Here is a 19,533-nt window from a genome sequence, read left to right as displayed (position 1 = left end):
TGTTCTTATTGGTGATATAGAAAGTGCTTTTCATTTTTAAATAGGTGGGAATAAGACAGACATAGCAGTCTCAAAGTGCAGAAGACTCAAAACCAATCCCACATGTTTCCACAGAAAATACGAACTGGAAGATATTAAGGGGGCTAGATTGCAACACTTTATTTCGGATCACTGGGTAGGATCCACACTACTCCTGCTATTATGTGTATCTCCCTCCTGGCCGGCATTCTCAGCCTGCCTCTGTCATATTCCCTTTTGCTTGTTTGTTAATTTTGAAATTTCCATGAGAAGCTCAGATCATCTAACCATAGTCTTTCTACTCAGTTTCTGTTACAAGAGGGTTGACTGCTTGCTTTACCAGTGCTACTTGGTAATCATGTGGCAGGTGGATTGCTGTGTGACATGAATTCTCCATCTGCTAACTTGTATCTGAGACTACTATATGGATTTGCCGTGTTCACAAAGGGATCACACTGCCTATCACAGTGGTACTCAAACTTTAGCATGCATGGGAGTCACCTGGAGAGCATGTTAAAACACAGATTTCTAGGCTGAACCCCCAGAGATTCTGATTCAATAAATGGGGGAGAGGGTTCATTTGCATTTTAAATAAGTCCCCAGGGAGTACTGATGCTCCCAATCTGGAGACTATACTTGGGATAATGCCTTATATATAGCTAAGACTCAATATTTGTTGATTTGATTTTTCTAGTAGTTCTCTCTTAGGATGTGATAGATTCCAAAATTTTTCATGTGCTTTTACTTTCAAGCAAAACTAATCTATTGAAACTGTTACTGAATTTCTAACTTTTAGCCACCGTCTCCCACAGATTTCTTTTCAGATCATCCATGTTTGTTGCTAGCTGTGTATTTATTTGTTAGGGTGCTTGATTCTGGTAGGCAAAGATATAGTTGAAACTTAATTATTTTATATTTATGATTAGACAACTGATCTGATACTATGTGCCTGGATGACAGGTCCCATATTTTTTCCTAAGGTATAGGAGAAGTGTGTAATGTCTTTCTTTGTGAATGCTTTATTGAATTCCTTCACGCACCCTGATTTGGTCAGATCACTTTCTGACCTAGCAGTGATGATTATTGTTTCTTTTTTTTTTTAATAGATTTTATTTTCCAGAATAGATTAAAATTTACAGAGAAGTTGAGAAAGTAGTATAGAAAATTCCCATATACCCCACACCCATGCCTTATTAGTAGCAGGATACATTCGTTATAATTAATGAACCAATATTGGTTTCTTCTTATTAACTAAAGTCTATATTTTATTTAGATTAATTTACTTTCCTTTTTCTGTTCTGGAGCCCTATTATATTTAGTTGCTATGTCTGTTTAGACTCCTCTTATCTGTGGCAATTTCTGAGATTTTCCTTGTTTTTGATGACCTTGACAGTTTTGAGGAATACTGGTCAGGTATTTTGTAGGATGCTCCACTCTGGGAATTTGTCTTATGTTTTTCTCATAATAAAACTGGCATTATGGGTTGTTGGGAAGATAACCACAGAGGTAAAGTGACATTTTTATCACATCATTTCAAGCATACGTACTGTCAGTGTGATTTATGACTGTTGATTGGCCTTGATCACCTGGCTGAGGTGGTGGTTGTCAGGTTCTTCATTGTAAAGTTACTCTTTTTGTCTCCCCTTTTCATATTGTACTCTCCGAAGGTAAGTTACTATGCACAGTTCATGGTCTAAGGAGTGGGGAGTTATGCCACCCCTTGTTGAGGGCAGGGTATCTACATCAATTATTTGGATTCTACATGGGAGATTTGTCTCTTTTCCCCCATTTACTCATTTATCCAATCATTTTTTTATATCAGTATGGACTCATGGGTATTTGTTTTATATTTTGGGTTATAATCCAATACTACTTTATTTTGTCGCTCAAATTATTCCAGCTATGGTTATAGGGAGCCCTTTCAGTCCGTTTTCGCATTCCTTTGAAGTACTATCATTAGCTCACACCCTCATGCCCAGTCCCCATGCATACAGGCTTGTGTGCATTGTCATTGTTTAAGCATTTCTTTGCCTCCTGGCACTACAAAACGCAGTAGAATCACCTTGTATATTTCCTGCCCCAGTCCTAGAATCAGCCATTTCTCAAAGGAGCCCTGATTCCTTTTATTAGAGGATAGCATTAGAAAATAAGATCTGGCTACTAGGCATGCTTTTTGATACTGGAATGGGGCCATTATTTTTTAAATAAACACATTATTCCCTTTTATTTTGTATTTTTGATAGCACAGTTAGTTCCTCCTTATCTGTGGTTTCACTTTCCACAATTTTAGTTACCAGTGGTCGACCACGGTCCAAAAAGATTAAATGGAAAATTCCAGAAATTAACAATTTATAAGCTTTAAATGATGTGCTATTCTGAGTAGTGTGATAAAATCTCGTGCCATCTCGCTCTATTTCACCTGGGACGTGAAGCATCCCTTTGTCCGTCCAGTGTATCTAAGCCATGTATGCTACCCACATTAGTCACTTAGCCATCTCAGTTATCAGATAGACTGTTGCTGGCTGTATCACAGTGCTTATGTTCCAGTGACCCTTATTTTACTTAAATATGGCCCCGAAGCACAAGAGTGGTGATGCTGGAAGTTCAAATATGCCAAAGATAAGCTGTGAAGTGCTTCCTTTACGTGAAAAGGTATATATATGTAAGGAAAGAACATAGTATTATCAGGTATGGTTCTAACTGAGGGATTTTAGGCATCCACCGGGGGTCTTGGAACGTTTCCCCTGAAGATAAGGGGTGACAACTATATTAGTAAATTTGTTGTTGCTGTTAAATTTAAATATAGTTCTTTCAGAGGTTAAGACCACATTATACATAATCTATATTGATCCTCCAAATGCTTATTAATATTTTAGATACCTTTATGTAGTTGTATGGAGTTTAAATCAAATTTCTCCTTTTGAGAGTTTGTCCTAGTACTGAGCTTTGACTGTTGTGTTTGAGAATTCTGGATTGATTGTAGGCATTGAAGAGCAACAAGACATTAGGGAACCAAGGGAAGACTAGAATGTCCCTTGCTTACACAGTTTTCATTCAGGGAAAAATGGAGAGATTTCCTTGAACACCAATGTTTTGAACATTAACACCTAGAGGATGAATGTGGGAAGGGGAATAAAGAAGAGAGTAAAGCAGAATTGCCTAAAAATCAAAGGGGGGATTTGACTCCTCAGTCTACAGCATTTTGTGCTTATGAAATTTCTGCAACAGGAATCTTACAGAGGTTGAATGGGAATAGCAACCACTGAGGAAGTTCTTTTGTTTCCCCAGGGAGGTTGTCGTCTTTGTTTTCTCTTGATACTGAATTCCCTTTTCTTATTCAGGGTTCTTGTGTGCTATTAATTATATAAATTACTGGAATCCTGGGCAGTATAGTTGTGTGTAGGACTGTCTACTTACAAAAAGAGGGTTTTGAAATTTTGGCAAGGTGAACTTTATGATATAGCCGTTTGCACTTTACCAATATTGGGAATTTAATCAACATTCCAACCAAGCAAGTTGGCTTTACCCAACTAAGAAAATATAAAAAGAATTACTTGATATATTTGAGAAATTAATAAAATTGGAGACTCATCACGAGACCTTGAGAAACCAAAACCCCTGGTTCAGACTCTTTTAGGTCTAATTTATCAACTTCATTTGTATCAGAACTTGTAGATGTAAATATGGTTTTTGTTATTAATAACTACTGTTTATTCAGTGCCTACTTGCTGCCAATTTCATGAAGCTTTTTCAACAGTAACACTGACTCTAGGCTAGCTTAAATGTGTTATAAATTCTTATACAGACTTCTGTAGTCATGTGCTTCTCAGTTCCTATGTCACTTAAGAATTCATCATCAAATTTTTGTTCTAAAAGTTAAAAAGAAAATAATCATTGTCTAAGGCCATGCCACCCTGAACAAGCCCGATCCCGTCTGATCTTAGAAGCTAAGCAGAGTCAGGCCTGGTTAGTACTTTGGTGGGAGACGACCTAGGAAGACCAAGTGCTGTAGACGTAAAAAATAATAAAAATAAAAATAAGGGATTGTAAGCTGACAATGACAAGTTCCTTGCAATCTGTGAGATTAACCAAGGGTTGCCTCGCCTAAATAAAAAAAAAGTCATCATTGTCAGAATTATGTTCAAGAATGGGGCCTAGAATATTTTTTTATTCAGCCAAGTTATCAATATTGTCTGAAAAGCTAGAATAAACTTGCAGTGTCTCAAAAAAATATACTTCCTGTACACCATTCTAGGAAGTTCCTGGAAGATGTTCTCCACAAAATAAGGGTATAAACCAGGAAGGAGGTAAACATGTGATAGAGGAAACAGGAAATCCAATAAACAAGAAAGGCTAGGGGATTCCTCAGAATAGCGTATGGAGATTTCAGATAAACAACAGTTTACCAACACTGAGAGAGCAGCCAGTCCACTCTGGCGAAGATTCCAAAGTCACTAGAAGAGACTTCTTTAGATAGATGAAATGGAATATTTGTTGGGCCCGAATGTCTTGAGAGAAAATTTATACAATTGACAAATATTTTTCTAGGGTGAAATATTGATAATACGTAGAAATCTAAGCAAATGAATAAAGATAATGTTTACAGGAAAAGCAAAAAGTTGTGCAGTAAAAGAATCAGGGTTAACTGTATGACTCAAGTGCGAATAGGCTTACATAGTCATTATAATGTACACTGAATGTTGAACTAATCAAAATCATAGTGTCATTGTATAGGGTAGTCGGGGAGATAGAAAGGATATATGTATATCATGGGTACTGAAGGAGAAAAGAGATCTAAATCATTATCTTTCAAAGTGGGAAATCAATAGATAATTCCCCAAAATGAAAAATCAAGAGATAGCAACATGAACTTGTTACTTAGAAACATGGAGATCAATTCCAAAACAATAACTTAAAAGATGTGCGAGTGATTTGCCTGTAGGAAGTAGAAGTGAGGCAGCAACAGGGGCAAAGGCTGCTGTTTTTTTCTTTAAAAACTTTGTAGAACTCTTAACGCTTTAAACTACATGCGTGTTTCACTTTGATCTTTAAAAATAGTTGTGTGCCTAGGAGGAAAATATCAAAGAAAAAAGCTTAATTTAAAACACAATTATTCTCCAAACAACAAATTTTACTGTTAAGAATCCTATTTCAATGCATAGATATTTGTCCACATTTCTGATTTATCAGTTAATACACTTTGGCTGCAAGTAACAGAAACCCTGTTTTTAAAAGGCTTAATGAGGAAACTTATCACTCAGCATTTTCAGAGGTAGGTCAGGTTTGGGGTTTTTTTGTTGTTTGTTTGTTTGCGATAATGAGTTGACTGCAACTTTGTAAGCATTTTATCTAAACACCATAACATGAAATTAAGACAGGAAATCTGCATCTATTTTCTTAGGAGCAAGGAAACTTTTCCCAGAAGCTCCCAGCAGACTTTGATTCTAACATGTGTTTGACCATAACTAGGTCATAAGCCCTTTTTAAAACCAGTCACTGACAAGGAGAATGAGATTTCAGTGATTGTCTTAGACTGATCGTCTTAGATGAAATGGATGTTGAGAGTCAACCACAATGCTTGCTACCCCAGTCATTTCCAATAAGTACTTATTGAGAACCCACTCTTCTTTCAAGAAGCTTAATGTTTAAAGGGGGGAAAAGAAAATGAATATATAAAACACTTGATCATCAATATGGACAGTGCCACAGGTACTCAGTAAATATTTATTGAATGTATTAGGTGAATGTAAGTAAAACTTTTTGACATAGATATAAGTGCTTTAGTTCTAAATTAGGGAAAAATACATGAAGTTTACACTAGACCAGGAAGCTTCTTGAGGAAAGAGGACTTGAACTGCCATTTACTCATCAGCTAGTCACAGCGCTGTCCTACTAGAATAAATATACGTTTGTCCATTGGAATGCTGGTAAAGGTTTAACCAGCTTGGAGGAGGGGACAGGGTTTATTTGTAGTGCTGACCAATTTCCACGGTGTAAATAATCTTACCCTGGCCAATTTCAATCTATCAACATAGAGTCAACTGCCTCCCATACTACTGCCTCTAACAGCATTTTTAAAATTCTAATTAACCTACTGAGACCACATATTGATAAAAACAATATTTAGCTTCTTTAGCCTGGTAAATGATTAATGATAAAACTTAGATTACCAATATAAGGTAATTTTGGTATTTTGGACATTGGTGTGTTGGAGAGTTATAATTTTAAGGTAATATTAAATACTGGTCTTTGTAGTATTTGAGAAACAAAGAAAGCCTTGCTATTAGCTTTAGGTGCTAGATGAAATGTTACTAATTCCGTTTTTATGGAGCACCAACTATGTGTTCAGAGCTATAAAAACAAAAATAAATAAGACTAGACTCTCAAGGACCTCCCTCTTCAGTCTGTTAAGAAGACAGATAACTTCCAGTGGAAGAGTGTTAAGGGCACTTGAGTTTTAAAGTGCCATGAGAACGCAAAAGAAAGGACAACTAAATTTGAGGTATTTGAATTAAATTTTGAAAGGAAATAATAATGTTTGCATTGAGGAGATGAAGGAAAGAGATTAGTTCAGGCAGTAGGAACCGCCGCATGTTCCTAATTGCTGGGTGATGAAAAATCTGACATGTTCCATGCTTTTTCTTTGTGATGTGCAGGTAGAGCTCAGGGTGGGTAGGGTATAGAGAAGAAAAAGGAAAGATGAGCCAAGGCCAGATTGTGAAAGGCCTTAAGTTATATTAAGTGTTTGTATTTCCTTATTATAAAATATGAAACTTCTTAATGTAAATAAGATTTTAATACGCAGATTTCTTTTTCTCCATATCTTCACCTAAACTGGGTGTTTATCATTTTTTATAATTATGCTAATTTGATGGGAGAGACGCTTTGTTATTTTTATTTGTGCCTTCCTAACAGTGTGGTTGAGTGTTATTTTAAAAATATATCTGTTGATCATTTGTATTTCTTCTATGGATTACTCATTCCTATTCTTTACTCATTTTTCTATTGAATTGTTTTTCTTGATGATTTGTAGGAATGATTTGTATAAACTATAGATATGAATCCTTCATTTTAAGGGTTTTGTAGGACTGGAATTCTAGCCTTTGGGTGGATGGATTGGAAAAAGGAGAGACTGTTATCAACTTGGCCGCTTGAGAGAGATTGCGATAACCTATAATCATAGACCAAAGATGATGTGGAGATAGTTGAATTGTGAGTGGGAGAGGAGGGAGGCAGATTAGAGATCAAGCTGTCACCCAGTGACTTCTTAGTAGAGCTTGGATTAAATGTAGGTCGAATGCCTTTTAATTTAGTACTCTTTCTGGATACATCACTATGTCATTTACTCTCCTTTCCTTTTGATTCTGTGAAAGAAAAATAAAAGTTTTATACAGCACAGTCTACAGTAAAGTTAAAATGAACTGAGGCCTTAATTTAAGAATCTTGCATATAAAAAAAGAAAATATGGGTGAATATTTTTTATCTGTTCTCAAGATAGGAATAACTTTCTAAGCATGAATACAAAGGCAAGAAATACAAAGGAAAAGAGTGATAATTTTACTGAATGAAAATTAAAATTTTTTTTATATCTAAAAAGATCATAAACATCCTCAAAGTATCCTGCTTCACTGCAGCCCTCTCAAGCAGTATCTGTCCTTTCTCTCATGTTCCTTATACCACTGAACCTAAAAGTGGGGTTGATATTCTTTTTCTTTCTTGCCACTTGCAGGTCATTGTCTCTCCTTTTTCTCTAAAACCTCCCAGGTTTGTAAGTCTTGTCATTTGTCTATCTTAGTCATTTTATAGACTCTGGGATTACTTCCCCTTTTTCTTTAATCGGAATGTTTAATTTATTTACATTTAATGTAATTATTGATAAGATTTATGTCTGCCATTTTGCTATTTATTTTCTATATTCCTATGTCTTTTTCGTGCCTCTGTACCTCCATGACAGTCTTCTTTTGTGTTAAATAGTTCTACTGTACTACTTTAATTCCCTTTTTGTTTCTTATAATATTTTGAGTTATTTTCTTAGCGGTCGTCCCAGGAATTTCAAGTAACATCTTGACTTATAATAATCTAGTGTGGATTAATGCCAATTTAATTTCAATAGTATGCAAAATCTTTGTCCTCTGTTCCCTCCTCTCTTCTTTGTGCTATTATCATACAAATGACATCTTTAAATATTATGTACCCATCAACACAGATTATAATCATTGCTTTATGCAGTTATCTTTTGAAAGATAAGAGAAACAAAGTTATGAACAAAAAATACATTTATACTATGTTTTGTATTCACCTAACTGGTAGGCAGAATAATAATCCCGTAGAAAAGCCTCATTTTAATAACTGAAACCTGTGAGTATGTTACTTTACAGAGCAAAAGTGATTTTATAGATGTGATTAAGTTCAGGATTTTGAGAAGAAGAGGTCAGCCTGAATTATCCAGGTTTGCCCAATGTAATCACAAAGGTCTTTGTGTAAAAGAGGCAGGAAAGTGCCAGAGATTTAAAGATGCTTTACTGCTGACTTTGAAGATGGAGAAAGTGGCCATGAGCCAAGGAATGCAGGTAGCGTCTAAAGACTGGAAAAAGCAAGAAAACAGATTTTTCCCTAAAGCCTCTACAAAACAATGCAGCCCAGCCGACATCTTGATTTTAGTCCAATGAGAACTATTTCAGACATCAAACCTCCAGAACTAATAAATTGTATTGTTTTAAGCCTCTAAGTTTGTGGTAATATGTTGCAGCAGCAATAGGAAACGAATTCAACTATGAAGTTAGCTTTACCAATGTTCATTATTTCTTGCTGTGGATTCAAGTTACTGCCTAGTGTCCTTTCATTTCAGCCTGAACGATTCTTTTAGTATATATTTTAGGGCAGGTCTACTAGCATTGAATTCTCTGTTTCTATCAGGGAATATCTTAATTTCTCCTGGTTTTTAAAGAATACTTTTGCTAGATTCGTAGAATTGACACTCAGCAGTTGACAGCTCTGTTTTCGCCTTCACTTTCTGCTTGTGCAGAGCCTCGAGGTCAACCAGAAATGAGAGCTGAGCCTTCCCTGGCCTTTCCTGAGCTTGCACTTAGCCCTGGGCATGCACACAGCCCTGTGTTTGTGTGTGGCCTTCCAGATTCCCAGAAACACATCCCTGGCTTTCCTTTTTAAGCTTTTTGATTAGTCTGTTATTTGTTATCCACTGCCTCAGGCAACCACAAAGTTAAACACTTGCCTATAAGTATCTTCAACCAGTGTTCCTACCCCTAGGGAAAAGGCTATTCACACTGGGCAAACTCTAAGTCTGGTCAGATAGACAAACTTGCAAGTGGGGTCTTCCAGGAAACCCTCAGAAATGTCAGATAATGACAATTTGGGGGGAATATTCTGCCCCCTCCGGTAGTGGTTGTCAGGCTGCTACTTTTCACTGTAGTTGTAGGCTGTTGATAATCAGAGCAGGGGTTGGGACTGAGCAAGTTAAGATGCTACAAAGCTCGCTGTTCTTATTGAGAGTCAGCTGTTTTTCTTGAATAAATGCTCCCCATATTGCTGCAAGCCTTTGGTTAATTTCCAGAATTCTGAAAAACTCGATTCGGACAATTTTTGCCAGTTGTTTTATTGCTTTTCATGGAGGAGAAATTTTTCAGCGATCTCTGCCATTTTTGTTGATGTCCTTCCTTATTCTTTAAAGGCTTTCGTTCCAGGCTCCGAGTCACTCTCCAACACTACTCCTGGCTTAATTCTTGGTAAATTCAATATCTGTATTAATGATCTTCCAACACCTTTGCTTCTTAGTTCCTTGACCATTTTTCTGCTAGCGATTTTGTCCTTCAATCCTGTCTCAGCTACTACTCCGATAGTCATATCCTAAATCAGTGCCCCCGGGCCAAACTGTCTACTTTTGTAAGTAAAGTTTATTTAAATACAGCCTTGCTCCTTAGTTTAATTATTGTCTACAGCTTCCTTCATACTACACGACAGAGTTGAGTATTGCATCAGAGACCATTGGCTTTCAGAGCCTAGAGTATTATCTGACCCTTTACAGAAAAAGTTTGCTAACTCCTGCTCTAGATCTAGTTAATTAGAGCTGCATCTCTCTTATCTCAGTTTCAAGCATCCTATTCTCCACCATCCACTTCTGCTTTTTCCTTGCAGTGCTCTTTCTGTAGAATCTCAGCTCCCATCAGTCCTTTAACCTCACCCTTTTTGCACTTTGTATCTCACTATTTTTAGATCTTTACTTCCCTCTTTACCCTTCCCTCCTTACATTATAATTACTTTCTTCTATACATTTCTAAATTTCTCACTGACAGAACCCAAATCATGATCAAATCCAACTTTTGACTTATTCCATGCATGTACCTGTGCATCTAAATGTGACTAGAGAAAACCACACAATTATTTTACCTGTTCTCACTGTAAGTTCATGATTGTTAGACATTAAGTGGGCCTTTAACACTTCACTGCAATCCTACTCATTTCCCTGTCTATTCACTTTCATACCTTCCTAGCTTCTCAGACTTCCTGCATCTCTCTCCCATCCTCACTCTCACCTCGCTTACTACTGTTTTACTGAAAAAAAATAGAAGCAAGAGCTTCCACCCATTCTACACACATCTTCCCATTTATTTTTACTCACATGTGCCTATTTCATCTGTGTTTTTTCCCATGAGCTGCTTGTGTACCTATGTAGAGCTAATCTCTTATACACAAGATCTCTTCCTCTTGTCTACTCAAGGACTTCAGTCTAGCATTTCACGTTTTTCTCTATTGCAGAATTACTTGCCTTTTCTGTATATATAGGATCATTCCCATCAGAAGCAAACTAAATATCTTTAATCTTTTAAAAATAACCTCTCTTACTCACACATCCTCATTCAGAAAGTGCCCTATTTCTCTGTTCTCTTTAGCAGAATTTTTCAAAGAACAGTCTATACTCCGATTATAAAGTAGACCTAGTAATAGTCTGCACAATATCTCCGTTCCTCTCCTCCCTTTCTCCTTAAACCAACTCTAATCTGACTTTCCCCTATGCCATTGTACAGAAACTGCCCTTGTCAAAGTTCACCAAGACCTTTTCACTGGTAAATCCAATGATCAGTTCTCAATTTTTTTAAAGTAGCTGTCTTGAGATATAACTCACATACCATAAAATTCACCTTCAAAAGTATAAAATTCATGAGATTTTAGTATATTCCCAGTGTTGTGCATCACTGCTAATTTTAAAGCACTGTCATCACCCCAGGAAGAAACCTTTACCCATTAGTAGTCACTCCGCATTTTTTTTTTCCCTTAGCCTTGGAAACCATCACTCTACTTTCTGATTCTGTGAATTTGCCTGTTCTAGACATTTCCTATAAATGGATTCATACAATATATGGCCTGTGCCTGACTTCTTCCACTTAGCATAATGTTTTTATGAATCATCCACATTATAGTATATATCTGTACTTTGTTCCTTTTTATGACCAAATAATAATCCATTGTATGGCTATACACACCACATTTAATATACTCATTCATCAGTTGATGCACACATTTGAGGTTTTTCTACTTTTTGGCTATTATGAATAATGCTGCTATGAACGTTCATATACAAGTTTGCTGTGGACATAGGTGTTCTATTATAGATATTCTGTTCTCTTGTGTATATGCCTAGGAGTGGAATTGCTGAGTCACTTGGTAACTCTGGTTAACATTTTGAGGAACTGTCAGACTTTCTTCCAAAGTAGCTGTACCCATTCATAACCCCATCAGAATGTAAAAAGCTTCCAGCTTCTCCACATCCTCATCACACTTGTTATTGCTTCTTTTTTTTTTTAATTTTAGCCATCTTAGTGGGTGTGTAGTGATATCACATTGTGATTTTAACTTATATTTCCCTAATGGCTAATGATTCTGAGCATCTTTTCTTATGTCGGCCATTTGTTTATATTCTTTTGGGGGAAAAAATGTCTATTTAGATTCTTTGCTCTTTGTTAATTGGGTTGTCTTTTTAGTGTTGAGTTGTAAAAGTTTTTGTCTCTTAACAGCGGTCCCCAAACCAACCTTTTTGGCATCCGGGACCAGAGCTCCTATGAAAATCTATTGCCTGATTATCTGAGGTGGAGCTGAGGCGGTGATGCTAGCTCTGGGGAGCTGCTGCAAATACAGATGAAACTTTGCTCCCTCACCTGCCGCTCACCTCCTGCTGTGTGGCCAGGTTCCTAACAGGCCACAGACCCAGTACTGGTCCATGGCTGGGGGGAGAGTGGGGAGGGGCAGCGGGAGGAGGTTAGGGACCTCTTAACAGATATGTGATTTGCAAATGTTTTGTTCCATTTTCTAATGTGTTGCTTTTTCACTTTCTGGATAGTGCTCAGTTCTCAAACTTTATTTTACTTAACCTTTCAGCAATTTTGAAACTGTCTGAAATGATACTTTCTTCACTTGATTTCCAAAACCACATTCTCCTGATTTTTCTCTCACTTTATTGTATGCTTCACCTCATTCTCCTTTGCTGCTTATTTTTAATCTCTCCAACTTCTAAACATTGAAGTGCCCCGGGGCTCAGTCCTCAGACTGCTTATTCTGTCACACCAGTCTCTTTGTTATCTCCTGTGTTCTCATTTATATGCTAACAACTTTGAATTTACTATCAGTCTCATATTCATCTGCCTACTTGGCATTTTGACTTAGATATCTGTTAGGCATTTCAGAGTTACTATGTCCAAAACTAGACTCCAGATTTTTTTCCCCTCTAGAACCTGATTCTCAGTCTTCCTCATGTCAGTAAATAGCAATTCCACTTTTCTAATTGCTTAGGCCAAGGAGTCTTGATGCCTCATTCTCTTCGTCCCCATACACAATTCACCAACAGATCCTACTGGCTTTATTTTTATTATATTTAAAATCCAGCTTCTTCTCACCACCTTCACTGTTACCAGCTGGTCCAAAGTACTGTTTAACCTCTTCTGGATTATTGTAATAGCTCTTAACTAGTTTTCCTGCCTTTAGTGCCCTATAATCTTTTCTCAACATAGCGGTAGCGGTCAGAATGATTCTTTTAATGCATGTCAGATTATTTCATTCTTCTATTTAAAATGATGTAGTGGCTCCTCATATTAATCCAGAAAATTCAAAGTTCTTATAGTCACATTCATCATCTAACTTCTATTTTCATTCTGACCTCTGCCTCTCTCACTCTTTTCCTATCATACTAACTTCCTTAATATTTCTCAAACACTCCAAGCACATTTCCTACCTTATGGCCTTTGTGTGTGCTGTTCTTGTGTTTGCAATGCCTACCCTCTGTTATCCTCCTCAAGGCCTCAATAATATGTCATGCAGAGCCATATTGGAGCAAGAGGCAAAAGGAAAAATCAGTAATATAGATCTAATTTTTATTTAAATTTTGATATTTTATTCATTGTGGAGTTTTGCGTTATTACTTTTGACTTTTAAAAAAATGTCTTAATATATCATTTATCTTGATTTCCAAGTTCTTTGTTGCCCCCTTAAATTTTGCGCCTAAAGTACTTACTATTCCTGGTTTGTCTCATTTGCCTCACCCTGCTCAGGAAACTAGGAATAAAAGGGAATCTCTTTCAGATAAAGGGTATCTACCATAAACCTACAGCTGATGTTGTAGCTAATGGTGAAAATCTGGATGCTTTTGCCTTTGAATAAAGACCAAGGTAAGTATGTCCTGTCTTACTACTTCTATCTCCATTACATTGGAGGTTCTAGCTAGTCTTAGAAGGCCAGCAAAAGAAATGAAGGACATCTGGATTGGAACGGTAGAAATAAAACTTTTAATTCATAGATGATATTTTCTTCAATGTAGAAAATGTGAAGGAAGCTACGAAAAAGGTATTAGAACTAAGACGTGAGTTTAGCAATATTGCTGGATAGAAGTGCAGTGTATGAAAATTAATTGTATTTCTATATACTGCCGATCACATTGAAAATTTTTAAATACCATTTATGATAGCATTAAAAATATGAAATAGGGATAACCCTGACAAAAAAAATGTAAGACCTATACATTGAAAACTACAAAACATTGTTGAAAGAAATTTAAGAAAAGCAAAATAAGTGATGAGATTTACCATGTTCATGAATCGAAAGACTTGACAGTGTTGAGTTATGTATGATGTTAGTTCTCCTCAAATTGATTGATAGATTCAGTGACTCCTAATTCTGAGCAGGGTTTTTAATGGAAATTGACAAGCAGATTTTAAAATACACTTACACTACCTGTGACTTCCATTCTTATAAATCTTCAGTGATCAAGAGAGTGTGGCATGGGTATTGAGATAGCCAAATATATCACTGGAGGAAAGTCCAAAAATTGACCTATACATAGGTAGTCAATTGATTTTTCCATAGAGATGTAAAGGCAATTCAATAGAGAAAGGATAGTTTTAACAAATGGTACTGGAATTATTAGATATCCATGTGCAAAAACACAAAGTTCTATCTGTACCTCAACATATACATTTAATTCAAAATGGATCTAGATATAAATGTAAAATCAAACTATAAAACTTATAGAGAAAATCGTAAGAGAAAACCTTTATGATCTTAGGTTGGGCAAAGATTTCTTAGATAAAACTTCAAAAGTATAATGTATAAAAGGAAAAATTGATAAATTGGACTTCATTAAAGTCAGAAAGTTTTGATCTTTGAAAGTCACTGTTAAGAGAATGAAAAGGCAAGCCACAGATTTTGGGAGAAAATATTTGCAAATCACATATCTGATAAAGGACTTGTATCAGAATATATAAAGAGCCCTCAATATTCAATAGTAAGAAAATAACCTAATTAAAAATGTGCAAAATATTTGAACAAATAGGTCACCAAATATAAGTGCATAAAAAGATGTCCAATATCATTAGCCAATAAAGTAATGTAAATTAAACCTGCAATGAGATACCACTAAATAGCCTATATTAGAATATCTACAATTAAAAAGACTGACTACCCAGTTTCTGTGGAGCAGCTAGAACTGTTTTACAAAAATGATAGAACCACTTTGGAAAACAGTTTCACAAGTTTAAAAGAAATTAAACACTTAAGTAATATAACCCAACCATTTTATTACAAGTTATTTATTTAATTTGTTCACATAAAGTCTTACACTTGAATATTCATAGAAGCTTTATTCGTAATAGTCCAAATAGTCCAAAACTTGAGGCAGTCCAAATATCCACTAACAGGTAAATGGGTAAGCAAATTTTGGTATACTTGTGCAATAAATTATTACTCATCAACAAAAAGGAATGATCTAGTGACAAAATAACATGAATAACTCAAAATAATAATCCTGGGTGGAAGAAACTATATAAAATAAAGAGTATATACTGTATGATTCTATTTATATAAGATTCTAGAAAATGAAAACTAGGAAACTAATTATAGTGACAGGAACATCAGTGGTTGGCTGGGAATGGGCTAGGAAAGGAAGACCAGGGAAGATCTGGAAGGGACTGAAATTCCAGGAAGGAAGGTTACAGGAGGCATGAGGAAACTTTAGTGTGATTGATATATTCACTCTCTTCTTTATGGTGATGATATCACGGTATCGTGTAAGTCAGAACTTATTAGATTGTTTACTTTATATTTGTGCGGTTTATTATATGTCAGTTATACTGCAACAAATTGGTTTAAAAAAAATTAGACTGCTCATTGTAATCAGGCTCTGAAGCATCTTATGTCCTATTACTAGGAAAGTTAATTGATAGAACTTTACTAGAAGACAGTTTAAGAATATGTATTGAAAACATTTATACCCTACAATTCCACTTGTAGGAATTTAGCAAAAGGAAGTTAGAAACATTTTACAGTAACGTATGGATAAGGATGCTTAAAACATGCAAGCAACCCCAAATTCTAATTATAGGAAGCAAGTTAGGTAAATTTCAGTATATCTGTTTAAGGAACATTGTTATGCAGCTATCAAAACTATATTCTCAATGGCAGAGAATAGTGTCTGTGTGAAAGTGAAAAAACTAGTTAAAGATTAGTATACTCCATGCACCCAGCTTTCTTTTCTTTTAAAGATAAATATAAAAGTATTTACAATGATTTTCTTTGGGAATGGGTCATTAGTTCTTTTCGTTTTCTCTGTACCTTTGTGTATTTTAAAATATTTTTTTGCCATAAACAGTCTTTGTTGTGCAGATATAACCTTAAATAAAATTTTAAAAATAAATATTGATTCTAATATGGTTTGGAAGAACCTTTAAGATGTTTTGTGGGAAGGGAGATGTTTCATTCTTGGACAGAAAGAAAATCTACAGCTTCATAAAACTGCCCTGTGCCAGAAATAGTGGTTGATTTTTAATAAGAGTATCTATCTTATCAAAGAAAGACCTGGGATACCTATAAACACATCGACTTGTTTGTAGAATAGAAAATTCTAATTTGAATTGTGATCAACTTTATAATATTTCTTGGGTAGAAATATTTCTCAAGAAAAGATGAAACTAAGATATTTTGTATTCTCTGATGGTATTTAGTTTTTGTCTTCGTTACCCGCCCTCCCATCAACAACAACAACAACAAAAAACAGAAGTAGGAATAAAATAACACCATTCCAGAAATCAGCTCACATGCATTTTGTCATGGACTCATCAGCCAGTCATATCAAATTCATCTAAGGGAAAACCCCCATCAATCAAGTATTAAACATGCAAACTCTTAAATGTATTTATATAGGTCACTCAAATTAATTTGATTGGTGTTTTAAATGGGATCTCTTGATGTGTAATTTTGAAGTGATTAATTTAGATGGCTTTCCAAAGGACTAACTAAGAGCTTTACATGCAGGTTATTTAATGAGATTATATTTAATTTGGCATGCTGCCTTGAGCTATCTACTTATTAAAGTAGTCTACATCTAGTTTTAAAAGTACAACTTGGCTTATACTAGAACAGTCTGTGCCCTACCCCTCCATATTCTAGATTCTTGCTCCCCCGAAACAACTTTCACTTTTTTAGTTGTTACTTCTGGTATTCACTTCCATAGTTCAAATAACATGCTTATTCTACTATTTGTTTTAGTATTTCAAATTTATTAAATTATCTATTAACTTACTATGATGAAAAATGAGATTTAGTTTCCTTACCTGTCCCCTCCTTGTCATATGCACACTTCCTCTCTTTTGCTTCCTTTCTTGCATAGCCTTTTGTTTTCCTTGGATATTTGTTTGTTTAGAGTTTTATGTGTCCATTAATACACCATCTCCAAACTCTTCAAAAGAATTGAAAATCTTTTTGATACGTTACAAACATATTCGAATTTTTTCCCCGCCTTAGAGACATTATTCCTTGCGCACACTTTCTCTAAATGGACGATTGGCTTTCTGGGATGGCTACATAGCTTTTGTCCTAGGATTTATTTTTGGAATTTTCTTTTATGTTGGATCCTCTCCTTTCTGGATGCCACATCTTTTTCCTTCTCAGTTTATTTCTTTACAGTGCTGGAGCACATCCTCCAGTAGTAGCTTTCTGAGAAAGGGAGTACAGGAAGTATTTTTCGAGACTTTACAAGTCTGAAAAGTTTGTCTAGATATTGAATTCAAGATTGGAAATATTTGGTTGAGCTATAAGAAACTTTTGGCCTACAAAAAGGTAATTTCATATGTTTGACCTGATCATTTTACCGCAAAATGTTGACAATATTGTATTATCTTTTATTCTAAAATTTAATTGTTAGGTGCCTTGGTTTGGGTTTTTTTTTTTCCATTTGTACAAGTAGTAGCTAAGTTCTAGACAGCCCTTTCAATTTAGAAGTTCGTAACTGGACATTTTTTTATTTCCTCTTTTTAAAATAAGTTTCCTTTTTTTTTTCTTCATTTTTTTCCTTCTACAATTCTATTATTTGCATTTCAGCCCTACTCTACTGCTTTTCTCCATTTCTTATTTTTCTCCATTTTGCATCTTTTTTTTAGATTTCTTCAACTCTTTTCTCCAACTTTCATGTGTTTGTGTGTGTATACATACGTGTGTGTGTGTGTGTATGTATATATATATATATTTCTACAATCTCCTTATACTCCGAATACTTTTTCATAATCTCTTGTTTTTATTCCATGGATGCAATATCATGATAGTTTTTTTTATTTTGTTTTTTTTTCTGCTCCCTGCTTGTCTCTACTTGCTGCAAGTTCATTCATTGTTTAGTTTAAACTCAAAGGTTTATATCAAATATCTTGTCATTCTTGATTATCCACTTGTATTTAAATGTGAGACACTATAGTCTTTTTTTCTAAACTGTTTTCATTGGCGGGACTTGTCAATTGGTAGGCGTTACTCTAGGGACGAATGACCATATCTGCTATTCTCTTCTCCCTTGCTTTCTTTGTCCTTAAGGACGTATGCCTGCTTTTTTTGTTTACTTGTTTTCATTTCAACGAGGTTTTGGAAGAATGAAGAGAGAAATACTTAGGGCAGTCACCCTCAGTTGTACAGGGTGTGCCCTTCAGAAGAGTCCTGTCCTAAGGGGGATTTAATGAAGGGTTGAAATCCAGCTTGAGTTTGGCTCACAGTACCTTGGACCTGGTTAGCCCAGAGGAAAGCACCTTTCTTCTAATTCACAAAGGCCTTACACTGGTGATAGCCTGGGATGTCTATTTATTGCTGTGATCTTTAGTAATAACTTGAATCTGACATAGAGTTCTGCTCTATTTTTTCAGTTGTGTAGCAATTTGTTAATGCTTTTTACTGAGTTAAGTTAGCCATGTATTTTTTGTGAATATCTCTAAGTATTTTTCCCTTTGAATATACTAATAAATAAGTTTTACTTCTAAATCTTCTTGACTAGTTTCTGGCATAGCTACCCAGCACCTAATTGGGTGCTCAGTATCCTTCGTTAATGCTCATTTTTACCTTCGGCGTTATTGACCCCTGTGCCAACCCTTTACTCAGTAGATTTGAGCATGACTGAATTATTTCAGCATTCTGAGTGCTAAACAGATCAAGGAGACTTGATCGAAGAGATTTTGAAATACATATTTTAATTGAGATAATATTCAAAAAGAATACACCTTGTGGAGCCAAATTACTGATGGCCAAGTTAAAATTTTAGGGAGAAGTTTATTCCCTGAAAAGACAATAGAAACAGTTTATTTTGAAGGGTGCTATTTTTTGTTTTCATGTCCTACCTAATTACACTACTTCTCACCATCTTTGATTTCTTAACTTTTAGGTTGACTTAAGGGCAAGGGAGGAAGGGCAAGGGAGTCAGGAATAACTTGAGCTGATAATAAGTGTCAGCAACATTTTCTACTGTGGCCTTAAAGGAATGCTGGGTAGAATGATGACTATGTTGAAACAGAATGAAAAGTAGCCAAAGTCTCAAGTTTAGTGAAATGAAATAGTTCTCGTTTATTAGAACCACCATTTAATGCTTTTTCATTAGTTGTATCTAATTTTAACCTTTCCCATAAAATGTAGGCAGAGGCAGCTATCATGTGGCAACCTATGGCTCTTCTCTTTTATCTCCAGAATAGAGATGTTTGTTTTCAAGATAAT

The 19,533-nt window shown here is 35.4% G+C and overlaps 1 protein-coding gene and 1 pseudogene across 2 annotated transcripts in view; both read left to right on the top strand.

Annotated features, from left to right (window-relative positions):
- The window catches only part of ZNF609 (zinc finger protein 609), a 167,872-nt gene that overhangs the window by 84,113 nt on the left and 64,226 nt on the right, over nt 1-19,533 (top strand). The window lies entirely within an intron of this gene.
- Nucleotides 3,915-4,033, top strand: LOC112469852 (annotated as a pseudogene).

This window comes from Pteropus alecto, unplaced genomic scaffold (genome assembly GCF_000325575.1).
Source record: "Pteropus alecto unplaced genomic scaffold, ASM32557v1 scaffold86, whole genome shotgun sequence".
NCBI lineage: Eukaryota > Metazoa > Chordata > Mammalia > Chiroptera > Pteropodidae > Pteropus > Pteropus alecto.
The sequence above is the reverse complement of the archived record's forward strand: the minus strand, read 5'-3'. Positions and strand labels throughout refer to the sequence as shown.